We start from the raw sequence: 13,994 nt of genomic DNA on the forward strand, positions 1-13,994 counted from the left end.
CTGATAAATATGTTTAACATTATTAAAATAGATTAAAATAGGTTATAGTTAATACAATGAAAATTGGCAGTCCTATTACAAAACGTATGCCATAACTACAGCATTTATCACTGACAGTCATACCAGGATAGTCTTTTATTTCCAATCACTTAAACATTCCTAATTGCAAAAAAAATTTGAAGACTAAAATTCAGAAGTTTTGAAAGAGCCATTGCCTGGATAAATTATACAGGTTTCAGTTTTATTTATAATAATTATGTATATATTTATAAATTAATACATAATAAATTAATAACCTGTGATAGGCAATGCAAAGATGACAGTGAGAGGGCAAAATTGATAAGATTGATAAAGTTATGTTAACATGAAGAAATTAACCAGGATACCATCCACACTATAAAGTTAGAGAAATTTATCAGGACAGTTCTCAAATACTCTTCTCAATTTTAACATTGTAACAGGAATTTTTAAGATTTTGGTATTATGTGTGTTTCCTTCCAGATAATTTGAACAGATTCATATTTGGTATTTTTTAAAGCCATATCTTTGTCCTTAGTGCTGGCAATGTATTCTTGAGAATGAACAAATCAGAAATATGTAAAAGCCATAAGTGAGGGTGTCAGGTTGAAGTAGTCAATCAATTATACAGAACACAAAGAATTTTATCTTGTACGATGTTCACATAACTTTACAGAAGTGTGCTGAAAGGGCTATAAAACATGGACATGATTATCTCATTGAAAGGTCCAAGAGGTACTGAAATACATGCTTTTATTTTGAACCAACCACCCTATAAACGTTGTATGGCTTATTTAGATGAGCGCCCGTGTGTGTGTGTGTGTGTGTGTGTGTGTGTGTGTGTGAATTTGACAGGGAAGCAAGAGCATCAAGTTTCCAATGCACTCTGACTGTGGTTAGAATCATGCTGAAAACATGGCTCCCCCAGTTCTGGAATGAGCCCACAGATCAAGCATTCCCAGAAGACATAGCAGGCTCAAATCCCTGTGTACACAATATTTCATGATTATCTTATGTCAGTAGTTTCAAAGTATACAGTTTGTGTGAAGACAAATCCAATGTAATTTTTTTTTTTTTTTTTTTTTTGGCTAGCCTATATGTGTGGTAAATCCATTATTTATTTACTTCCTGAAAATTACAATCAGATTAAGAAACTGCAGCAAAGTTGGCATGATGAGATAGAGACTGAAGTGTAAGCTTATGTTAATGATGCCCTTGGTTTGGATAAACACATCTAAGAGAAAACTGAAAAAACACACATGCCAGGGAAACCTTGGTAGAGTCTAAATATAGGATTGTATGTAGTAATGCAATCAACAGATGAGCATTTGGCAGTAATATTATTTTTCAAATATGGATAAACACTGCTTAGGAGAGTAAAGAGAGACAAAGTTGAAAGCAGGTTTATAGTAGGTGTTGTTTTAGTGTTGATCCCTTTTTGCTCCAATAATCAAAGTGATAAATATTGAAAATCGATTCATGCAGCATTACTTGTTCCATTCTAATTTTTATATATGTCAACAGTGCCATCTCCCAACCTGTGCTGTCCCCTTCAGGAGAAGTGACTGTGCTGAAGTTTATAAGGTTGACATATTGCCAGCTTCAATAGTAAAGCTGAAGTGTATACTGAATTCTTAATGCAAATAACAACTCTATTGGAAAGTAACCCAGTTATAGAAGTGCTAATTTGTCAGGAGCTGCCTTACCAAGATCAATGATGACGATAGTTATCTCAGGATTCTGAAAGATTGTTTTCAGATTTCAACTAGTCTAGCTGAATGTTCCTTAATAGAAAGAGAGGACTTTTAGAATTGGTTCAATATGATGACCTCCTGAATTATCTCACATAGCCCCTGTGTACATGCCTTTCTTTTCTCTCAGAAAATGGCACTATCATAATAGCTTTCTTACGCAGACTTCACCTTAGGGTTTTACAGTAAGGGAGGGGTCTGGTGTTTCATTTATTTTGAACTATTTGTTGTTGATTGTGTACAGTGCTTGAGTAAAAAATGGAATATATGAACATCTAGAATAAATTTTTTAAATGATCAGGTGACTACAAAGTGAATTATTAGTGTCAATAATGTTGGGAAAGTTTTAAGAGAATATAGGAAACTTGGACATTACACAATTACACTGGGATCAAATTGTGGGGTCTCATTATAGTTAGTATTTATGTATTTTTTTTCCAATTGATTTGTGTGCCTTTTTTCTGCATGTTTTTGGCAGATAGAATGGCTATAACAAGTAAGAGTATGTCAGGAAATAAAAATAAGCAGAACCCTATTCCTTTAAAATTCTTCATTTGATGGGAGGGTCATAAAATAAGTCTTAACACATTTAAAGAATTAAATTCATGTAAACCATGTTAATTTAATTCCACAATGGTATTGAATTAGAGTAAGAGGAATATCTCTTACTCTCCTAAATCTCCTAATGTTTGGAAATTTAAATTAGCATTTCTGGCCTATTTATTGGTTTAAAAAAAGACGAAAAAAAGGAAAATTGAAGTATTTTGAACTGAATAAAAATAAAAATATAGAATCTAAAACTGTATGGGATACTGATAAAACAGGATATAGGGAGAAATTTATAGCACTGAAATGCCTATATTAGAAAAGAAAACAGGTTTTAAATCAGTAAATTTGTAGTTTACCTTAAGAAACTTAGAAAAGAACAAATTAACCCAGAGTTAAGTAAAATAAAAGCATTAATAAAGGTAAGAGCAGAAATCAATGAAATATAAAACAACAAAACACAGAGAAAATTTGAGAAAATTAAAAAATAGCCCAGTGAGAAGATATTGATAAAACTTGTAACCAGACCAATTTAAGAAAAAAAGTCAAAACACAAATACCAATATTTGAAAATGTAAGAGGGTAAATCATTACAGATTCTATGAATACTAAAATGATAATAAGGAAAAATTATTTAAAAGGGGCATGTAAGCTAGGCATGGTGGCTTACCCCTGTAATCCCAGCACTTTGGCAGGCTGAGGTGGGAGGATTGCTAGAGCTCAGGCATTTGAGACCAGTCTGGGCAACATGTTGAAACCTTGTCTACACAAAAAGTACAAAAATTAGCTGGGTGTGGTGTTGCATGCCTGTAATCCCAGTCACTTGGGAGGCTGAGATGAGAGGATCACTTGAGCCCAGAATGTTGAGGCTGCAGTGAGCCATATTTGCACCACTGCCCTCCAGCCTGGGTGACAAAGCAAGACCCTACGTCAAGAAAAAAAAATGTATGCCAACATTTTTCAATAACTTAAATGAAATGGAGAAATTCCTTGAAAGACACAAACTACAAAAACTCAGTGAAGAAGTAAATAACCTGAATAGCCCTGTATCAAGTAAATTGAATTTGTAGTTAAAAGTCTTCCAACAGAGAAAACTTCAGGCACATCTAGCTTCATATGAAATGAAAAAAAAAAAAATGCTAATCCTCTACAACATTCCAGAACATTTAGAAGAAGGGAATATTTCCCAACTTATTCTATTTGGACAGCAATACCCAGGTAAGAAAAAAAGGCACAGAAATTTAAAAAGAAGAATATACATTATTCCTCATGAACATAAATGCAAAGAAATCTAATCAAAATTTTAGCAGATGAAATGTAGAAATACTTTATGACCAAGTGAGGGTTACCCAAGGAATTTAAGGTTGGTTTTATATGTAAAGATCAACCAATGTAGGAAAATCACTTCTGGAAAGTCAGAGTAAGAGCCTCCCAAAATCTACTCCTCCATAAAACCTATAAGAGCCTTGACAGAAATAGTCGAAATTAATTTTCTAAAACTTTGGAAATTAACCAAAGGCTTACAAAATTCCAAAGAACATTTATGCAAGAAAAATGGCTGAATCAGTAAGAACAGCCAGCTTTGTGGCATTTTAATATGCCTCCTTCCCATGCTTTTCTCCCTAGTACTGTAGTAGTCTTAAAAATTAGCAGCATAGCAACCACTGGAGAAGAAGAAAGGTTTGGAAATTTCCTAAAAAGTTCCGTCCCCATATAATTATCACTATTTGACCTCTAAAGCCCAATCTATATGATTTATATTCATTTGGACTGACTCAGTGCTCACTAAGTAAGGAAATCTCAATTTCAAGGTATTGGTCAAAAAGAATCCATGGCAATTGTTGACTATCACAACTGCCTGCAGTGTTGGTAACTGAATTGGGATAAACAAGAAGCTGATCAAAAACTGAAAACTAAAATCTTGGGAATGAGATGTCTAGAGGCTGTTTCAAAAAGCTCTGACACATTCCTTTTTATCTAGAAAGCCACATGCAGGCTGGGCGTGGTGGCTCACACCTGTAGTCCCAGCACTTTGGGAGGCTGAGGCATGCGGATCATGAGGTTAGGAGTTTGAGGCCAGCCTGACCAATGTGGTGAAACCCCATCTCTACTAAAAATACAAAAAGTAGCCAGGTGTGGTGGTGCGCATCTGTAACCCCAGCTACTCAGGAGGCTGAGGCAGGAGAATCGCTTGAACCCGGGAGGCGGAGGTTACAGTGAGCCAAGATCACGCCACTGCCCTCCAGCCTGGGCGACAGAGCAAGGCTCTGTCTCAAAAAAAAAAAAAAAAGAAAAGAAAAAAGAATAAAAAAAGAAAGCCACATGCATGTAATTGTTTACCTCTGGCTTTCCTTTTATGCTCTGGGCAAGTTAAGGAAGAGTTGTGAACTACCTAAGTGCTGAATGGGAACCATAACACACACACACACACACACACACACACACACACACACCACCTTAGGAAAGGGTGAGAAGCATGTTAGTTAGAAGCATTAAAGGAAATCTCTTTCTAGTCATTATCTGTGCACTATAACTGAGCAGAGACTTCAGTATCCACATACTACAGGGCATATAAACTTTACAGAATTAGTCCGGGAAAATCATGTGAAAAAAAAAACAGCAACAAAAAAAACTCTGGGAAAGGGGAGAATATGATTTGAAGAGTCGCCACATTATACATAATATGTCTATTGTTCAACAAAAAAGTACGAGACATGCAAAGAAACAGAAAAATATGGCACAAATAGGATAAGATGAAGTCAATGAAATTATCCTTAAGGAAGACCAGATGTTGATCTTAGTAGACAGACATTGAACCAGCTATTAAAAATACGTACATAGAACTAAAGAAAAACATGTCGAAAGGGTTAAAGAAAGGTATAAAAATACTGTCTTACCAAATATAGACTACCAATAAAGAGAGAGAAATTAGAAAAGACAACATGAAAAAATGTAAAGCAAAAAAATTAGACAGTTGAAACAAGAGGGCCTCTATTTGCAGATTTGAGCAGGCAGAAGAAAGAATCAGTGAACTTGAAGATACGTCAATTGAGATTATCCAGTCTGAGCAACAGAGGTGGGAAAAAATGAAGAAAACTGAGTAACAAAGAACCGTAGAACAGCGTCTCTCATGCCAGTGGATGCATAAACTGGAGCCCTAGAAGGATGAAAAAAGGAGAAGGAAAGATAACTTCCCAAATTTTATGAAAAACATGAATTTATATACCCGAGATAACCAATAAAATCCAAGTAAGATACTCTCAAAGAGATCATCACCTAGCCACATCACAGTCAACATGTCAAAAGACAAACAAGGAGAGAATTCTTGAAGATAGTAAGAAAAAAATTATTCATAACATACACACCATCCTCAATAAGTCTGACAATTGACTTCTTACCATAAACCATGCAGGCTGAAAAGGCAATGTACATAACCCAAGTGATGAAATAAAAACTTTCAACCAATAATTCTAGATTCAACAAAACTATTGTTCAAAAAGAAGAAATGAAGACATTCCTAAACAAAATCTCAGAGAAATGTTCTCTATAAGACTTGTCCTAATAGAAATGCTAAAGGAACTCCTTCACTCTGAAATAGAAAGGCACTGGAGAGTAAATCAAATCCACGAGAAGAAATAAAGAGAACCAGTAAAACTACATGTGTAAGTTTAAAACAAAGTATAAATTTATTTTGTTTATAACATTTGTCTTTTTCCTATTTGATTGAAAACATAATCTCAATTATAAATTTGTGTTGATGGCATTATATAAAGATGTAATTTTGGGTAATAGCACCAAAATGTCAGAATAGGAGTTTTCTGTAATTGTTTTCCCACATAAGTATCAATTTTGACAACCATTCATGAGCAAGAGTACCTTGTGGGAGTTCAGGAGTTGACAGTAAAAGTTCAGCACACCAGTGGAGTAAAAAAATCTAAGAATAGATTCATTGGAAATGGTATAAACAGTTTCACTTTACCTGCATCACCCTCCCCAAAAAGTGGCACAGCTCAGTAACAAGAGCCCGTTATTTCTTCCACAGGGGAAAACAAGAGTATAATAAATGAGTATCCAGTTTCTCAAGACATACAGGCCCCTGCCCAAGAGATCCACTTTATTTTCATCTCACCCAGAATACTGAGGTGATCAGCAAGGTGGAGTGGTTGGGAGAGGGTAAAGCAGGAAAGAGAGATGAGGACTCACAGCAACCCACACTTGAAACTGCCATAGATCCTACCAGTTGCTTCATGGACTCCATCAGGAGCCCACCTGTAAGCCACTTGGGATGCATCACTCCCATCTTGTCAACAAAACCCCAGATGCTCCAAATGCCTCCCCCACTCTTTGGCTCCCCAAGCACACTCCTGTGAAAAGCAGCGAGAATCTGCAGATGGCTTGCAAGCACTGTTGACAGCTGGCTGCACTCTGCAGAACTGGAAGAAAGCTCACAAACACGACAATTTCAGGACACCACCCTAAAAAAATGAGACTTCAGCACCTGGCCTGCCTTTATGCAACCTGGAGAAGGTGATATGGTTTGGCTGTGTGTCCCCACCCAAATCTCATGTCAAATTGTAATTCCCACTTGTCAGAGGAGGGGCCTGGTGGGAGGTGATTGAATCATGGGGGTGGACTTCCCTCTTGCTGTTCTTGTGATAAAGTTCTCATGAGATCCAGTTGTTTGAAAGTGTGTAGCATATCCCCCTTCATTCTCTTTCACTCCACCTTGGTAAGACATGCTTGCTACTTCTTTGCCTTCTGCCATGATTTTAAGTTTCCTGAGGCCTCCCAACCATGCTTCCTGTGCAGCCTGCAGAACTGAACTGTGAGCCAATTAAACTTCTTTTCTTCATAAATTATCCAGTCTTAGGTAGTTCTTTATAGCAGTGTGAGAATGGACTAATGCAGAAGGCATACAACCTTAAGAATCTGCCCCCTTGAGGGAACAAGATGTGTGGAGCAGGTTCATCCATAGACAATGTCTGAGAGAACCTCAAAATCCCTAGCCTCACTAACTGATGAAAATGTTTCGCTCCTAAGGCCAGTCAGTAAAGACCAGAGGGGGTGACTCTTTCTTTAAATGCAAAGGCAGCAGTACAGTAATTCAAGAAACATGAAAAATTTTAAAAAATGACACCACCAGAAGAACACAATCATTTTCCAATAACCAACTCCCCAAAAATGGAGATGTTCAAATTGGTTTATAACAAATTCAAAACAATTATATTAAGGAAGCTCAGCAAACTAAAAGGAACACCAATAGACTACTCTGTGAAATCAGGAAAACAATTCATGAACACAACTAGAAATTCAAAAAAGAGAAAAATTATCTTAAAAGAAAACCCAGAAATTATGGAGCTAAAGAATACAATGCATGAAATGAAGGAGCGTATACAACAGCAACGTTGATCAAGCAGAAGAAAAAAATCTGTGAACCTGAAGACTGGCTATTTGAAAGTATTCATCAGAGGATTAAAAAAAAAGAATGAAAAGAAATAAAGCCTACAGGATGTATAAAACATCATCAAGAGAACTAATATAGAGATTATTGGAGTCATAAAGGAGAAGAGAGAAAAGGGCAGAAAACTTATTTAAGAAATAATGGCTGAAAACTCTCCAAATCTAGGAAAAGATATGAGCATTCAGGTATATGAAGCTCAAATATCCCCATACAGGATACATTCCAAAAAGACTTCACCAAAACACATTATAATCAAACTGTCAAAAGCAAAATCAAGACAACGAATAAACCAATGCAACCACCAATCACTAAGAGGGAGACAGGATTCTTATGTTGTGATTATTATTTACATATAATTTCAGTAAGTGTTATTAGAAAATTTATAATGTTTTTAAAAAAGAAATTTGAAAGCACTGAAAGAAAAGAGACTCATCACATACAGGGAACCCTTTTAAGTCTATCAACAGATTTCTCAGTAGAAACCTTACAAAATAGGAGAGAGTGGGATGAACTATTCAATTGCTACAAGGAAAAAAATGCCAACCAATGCTTTACCTAGCAAATCTGTTCCTCAGAAATGAAGGAGAGATAAGAACTTTCCTAGACAAACAAGAGGCAGTTGTTAGATGAAAAAGAGGCAGTTCATCACCACTAGACCTGCCTTACAAGACATACTAAGGGGAGTTCTTCAAGCTGAAATGATATGGCACTAGTTAGTAATATGAAATGATAAACCTCACTGGTAAAGGAAAGTACAAAGTCAAATTTAGAACACTTTGATACTATAATGATGGTGTATAAATAATTTTACTATACTATGAAGGTTAAAAGACAAAAGTATTAAAAAAAAAACCATAGCTACAATAGCTTGTCAATGCATACTACAGTATAAAAAGATGTAAATTAGAACATTAAAAACATAGCATGCAAGGGTAGGGAAGTAAAAGTGTAGTTTTCATATGTAATCAAATTTAATTTGTTATCGGCTTAAAATAAATTGTTATACCTATAAGATGCTTTATGTAAGTGTCATGGTAACTATAAAGCAAAAACCTCTAGTAGATATACAAAAGAAAAAGAGAAAGGAATCAAAACATAACACTACAGAAAATCATCAAATTACAAAGGAAGACAGCAAGGGAGGAACAAAGTAAGTAAAAAGAGCAAGAAAAAATTTAACATGATGAAAATAGTAAGTCCTTACCTGTCCATAATCACTTTAAATGTAAACGGATTGAATTTTCCAAACAAAAACAGAATGGACAAATGGATTTTAGAAACAACAACAACAATAAACACCACACACACATACACACACACACACACACCCAGACCCAACTATGTGCTGCCTACAAGAGATTTAGTTCACATTAAGGACACATACAGGCTGAAATGAAAAAAATAGAAAAAGATACTGCATGCAGATAGAAACCAAAAGAGAGCAGAGGCATCTATACATATAGCATACAGAAAAGATTTTAAGTTAAAAACTATATCAAAAGGCTAAGGTCAAAATCGTGAAGCAGTTAATTGTTCCAGAAGACATAACAATTGTAAATGTTTATTCACCCAACGATGAAGCACCTAAATATATAAGGCAAATATTAATACATATAAAAGGAGAAATATACAGCAATACAGTAATAGTAGTGAACTTCAGTATCTCCCTTTCAAAAATGAATAGATAATCCAGACATAAAATCAATAAGGAAACATTTAACTTAAACTTCACTTTAGACCAAATGGATCTAACAGACATATAGTGAACGTTTCATCCAACAGTGGCAGAATTCACATTCTTCTCAAGCACACATAGAACATTCTCCAGGATAGATTATATGTTAGATCACAAAATAATATTACAAAATTTAATAAAGCTGAAATACTATCAATTATTTTTCACCACAATAGCATAACACTAGAAATCAATAAGAAGAAGAAAACTGGAAATTTACAAATATATAGAATTAACATATTCCTGAACGACCAATGGGTCAAAGAAAAAAATCAAAATAATTTTGTGACAGCAAAGTAGAAACACAACATACCAAAACATACAGGACACAGCAAAAGCAGTTCTATGAGGTAAGCTTATATTAATAAACACATTTTTAAAAAGATTTTAAATAAACAACATTACACCTCAAGGAACTACAAGGAAGGAAAAAAAAACAAGCCCCATGTTATCAAAGGGAAGGAAATAACAAAACTCAGACAGAAAGAAATGAAACATAGACTAGAAAAACAATAGAGAATATTAACAAAACTTATAGTTTTTTTAAAAAATTAAATCAACAAACTTTTAGCTAGACTAAAAAAGAGAAGACTCAAAATAAAAAATGAAAGAGGAGACATTACAACTGATACCACAGGCAATACAAATTAAGAGAAAACTATATGCCAACAAATTAGTTAACTTGCAGTGGGTAAATCCCTAGAAACATACAACCTACAAAAACTGAATCATGAAGAAGTGGAATATCTGAACAGATCAATAATGAGTAAGGGAATTGAATCAATATTCAAAAATCTCACAAAAAGAAAAGCTCAGGATCAGATGACTTCACTGGTGAAGACTACCAACCATTTAAAAAAGAATTAATACCACTCTTTCTTAAACTCTTCCAAAAACATTGAAGAGGAGAAAACACTTTCAAATTCATTATAAGAGGCCAGTTTTACCTTGATATCAAGGATTTAAAAAGAACACTTTGAGAAATGAAAATTACAGGCCAAAAACCCTGATAAATATAGATGCAAAAATGTTCAGCAAAATACTAGCAAACCTAATTCAGCAACACATTATAATGGCATAGATCATGATCAAGTGAGATTCATGCCTGGGATGCAGGATGGTTCAATATAATCAAATCAACAAATGTTACACTGTTTTAACAGGATGAAGGATAAAAATCATATGATCATCTCAATAGATTTAGAAAAGCATTTGACAATATTCAACATCCTTTCAGGACTAAAAACCCTCAATAAATCAGGTATAGAAAGAATGTGCCTCAACACAGTAAAAGCCACATATGACAAACCTGGAGGTAATATACTCAATGGTGAAAAGTAAAAAGCTTTGACCCTAAGATCAGAACAAAAACAAGGATGCCCAATCTCACCACTTATATTTAACATAGTAGTTGAAATTCTAGCCAGACCAATTAGGGAAGAAAAAAGGCACCCAAGTTGGAAAGAACGAAGTTAAATTGTCTCTGTAGATGACAAGATCTTATATGAGAAAACACTAAAGACTCCACCAAAACGCTGTTTTAGTTAGAGCTTAAAAAAAGAATTCACTAAAGTTGCAGGATACAAAATCAATGTACAGTATCAAGTTGCATTTCTAAACACCAAAAACAAGTTATCCAAAAAATTAAGAAAACAATCCTATTTGTGATATCATAAAAAATACTAAAGAATACCAAAGAAACTGAAAATAAATGGAAATAAATGGAAAGATAACCTATGTTCATCAGATGAATTAATACTGTTAAAATGTTCATGCTACCCAAAGCAACTTACAGATTAAGTGCAATTCCTACTAAAATTCCAATGACATTTTTCACAGAAATAGAAAACACAGTCCTAAAGTTTGCATGGAACTGCAAAAGACTCAATGAAGCAATTTTGAGCAAGAATAGCAAAGCTGGAGACATCACAGCACCTAACTTCAAAGTTTATTAATCAAAACAGCATGGCATAAAAACAGACAGAAAGACCAATGGAACAGAATAGAGAGCCCAGAAATAAACTCACATTTATAGAGTCAACTAACATTCAACAAAGCAGCCAAGAGTACACAATGGGGAAAGTATAGTCTCTACAATAAATGGCACTGGGAAGACTGAATATCCAAATGCAAAAGAATGAAATTACACCCTTATCTTACACCATACACACAAATCAAATCAAAATTGATAAAGACTTAAATATAATACCTGAAACCATAAAATCTTTAGGGGAAAACTCATTGACATTGGTCTTGGCAATGATTTTTTTGATATGACACCAGAAGCACAGGCAATAAGTGGGACCCTGACAAACTAAAATGTTTCTGCACAGCAAAGGAAACAATCAATCATCAGAACTAAAAGGCAGTTTATGAAATGGGAGAAAATGTTTGCAAACCACATATCTGATAAAGGGTTAATATCCAAAAATATATAAGGAATGTATAAAATTCAACAGAAATAAATAATCCAATTTTAAAATAGGTGAAGAACCTGAATAGACATTTTTTTCAAAGAAGACTTACAAATAGGCAACAGGCATATGAAAAAATGCTTGACATCACTAATCATCAGGGAAATGCAAATGAAAGCTCCAGTGAAATACCACCTGTAACTATTAGGATGGCTATTATCAAAAACTCAAAAGAAAACAAGCTGGGGGAATGTAGAGAAAAGGGAAAAGAAGGCCCTTATACACTGTTGGTGTGAATTTAAACTGGAATAGCCATTATGGAAAACAGCATGGAGGTTCCTCAAAAAATTAAAAATAGAACTACTATATGATCCAGCAATTTCACTATTGAGCATATATCCAAATGAATTCAAATGACTGTCTTGAAGAGGTATTTGCACACTCATATTTATTTCAGCATTATTCCCAATAGCCCCGATATGGAATCAACCTAAGTGTTCATCAGTAGATAATTAGATAAAGACAACCTGGTATATAGACACAGTGGAATCTATTTAGCATTCACAAAGAAGGAAATCCAACCTTTAAAATCCTTTAAAAGTTAAACTCATAAAAACAGAGAGGAGAATGGTGGTTTCCAGAAACTGGAGGGTCAGGGAATGGGGAGATGTTGGTCAAAAGGTACAAACTTTCAGTTATAAAATGAATAAGTTCTAGAGATCTAGTGTACAACAGCATTACTATAATTAATAATAATATTTTGTATACTTGAAATTTGTTAAAAGAGTAAATATCAATATTCTCAAACACACACACAAAAATAGAACTATCTGAAGGAACTGATATGTTAATTATCTTGATTATAGTAATCATTTCATGATGTATAATGAATATCAAAACATAATAGTGTACATCTTAAGTATATACAATTTTGATTTGTTAATCATACTTCAATGAAGCTAGAAAAAAATATGTAATTTTTAAGACAATAATAATATAAATTAAGGGTGAGGGAACTGACTTATGTTGGAGCAAAGTTTTTGTAAACTAATCAGTATCCATTCAAGCTAGATTATTTTAAATTGTTAATTTAATTGTAATACTAAGGCAACCACTAAAAAGGGCTTTAAAAAATACAGTACTTGAGGCTGGGCACAGTGGCTTATGCCTGTAATCTCAGCACTTTAGGAGACCTAGGTGGGTGGATCACAAGGTCAGGAGTTTGAGACCAGCCTGATCAACACGGTGAAACCCTGTCTCTACTAAGAATACAAAAATTAGCCGGGTGTGGTGGCGGGCACCTGTAATCCCAGCTACTCAGGAGGCTGATGCAGGAGAATCCCTTGAACTCGGGAGATGGAGGTTGTAGTGAGCCGAGATCACACCACTGCACTCCAGCCTGGGTGACAGAGCGAGACTCCATCTCAAAAAAAAAAAAAAAAAAAAAAAAAGCTAATTTCATTAGCTATATGAAATTCTGAGAGACGAAACTGAAGTCTCCAACTATAATTGTGGATTTGTCTATTTCTCCTATCAGTTCTATCAGTTTTTGCATCACATATTTGAGGCTCTGTTGTTTGGTGCATACACAACTGGAATAATCATGCCTTCCTGGTGGCTTGATTATTTTATGATTATATAGAGCCTATCTTTGTGGTATTTTTATTTACTCTTAAATCTACTTTGTGTTATATTAATATACCCATTCTTTTTTTAAAAAAAATTGTTTGCAAGATACATCTTTTCCATTCTTTTAATCTCAACCTACCTGTGCCATTGAATTCGAAGTGAGTTTTCACATAGAGAACATACTATTGAATCATCGTTTTAAAAATTTCATTTGCCAATCTTCTATATATTGAGGTAAAATTCACATAAAATTTATCATTTTAAGGTGTACAATACAGTGACATTTAGTAATACACGTTATGCAATATTAACTCTACCTGATTACTAAGTGTTTTCATCATCCAAAGAAGGAAACTTTATACTCATTAAGCAGTTAATTCCCATTCCTTCTCCCTGCCACGGGCAACCACAAACCTACTTTTCTATGAATTTACGTATTA

General features: G+C 34.4%; 1 protein-coding gene and 1 non-coding gene across 9 annotated transcripts in view; both read left to right on the top strand.

Annotated features, from left to right (window-relative positions):
• LOC139364070 (uncharacterized) overlaps positions 1–13,994 on the top strand; it is a 145,163-nt gene that overhangs the window by 18,050 nt on the left and 113,119 nt on the right. The gene's annotated exons all lie outside the window — the stretch shown is intronic.
• Positions 1,727–1,790, top strand: LOC112423095 (small nucleolar RNA SNORD109A). Its single transcript, XR_003013565.1, has one exon. It is a non-coding gene; the product is annotated as a small nucleolar RNA SNORD109A (small nucleolar RNA).

The sequence above is a fragment of the Macaca nemestrina genome, chromosome 7, assembly GCF_043159975.1.
Source record: "Macaca nemestrina isolate mMacNem1 chromosome 7, mMacNem.hap1, whole genome shotgun sequence".
Lineage (NCBI taxonomy): Eukaryota > Metazoa > Chordata > Mammalia > Primates > Cercopithecidae > Macaca > Macaca nemestrina.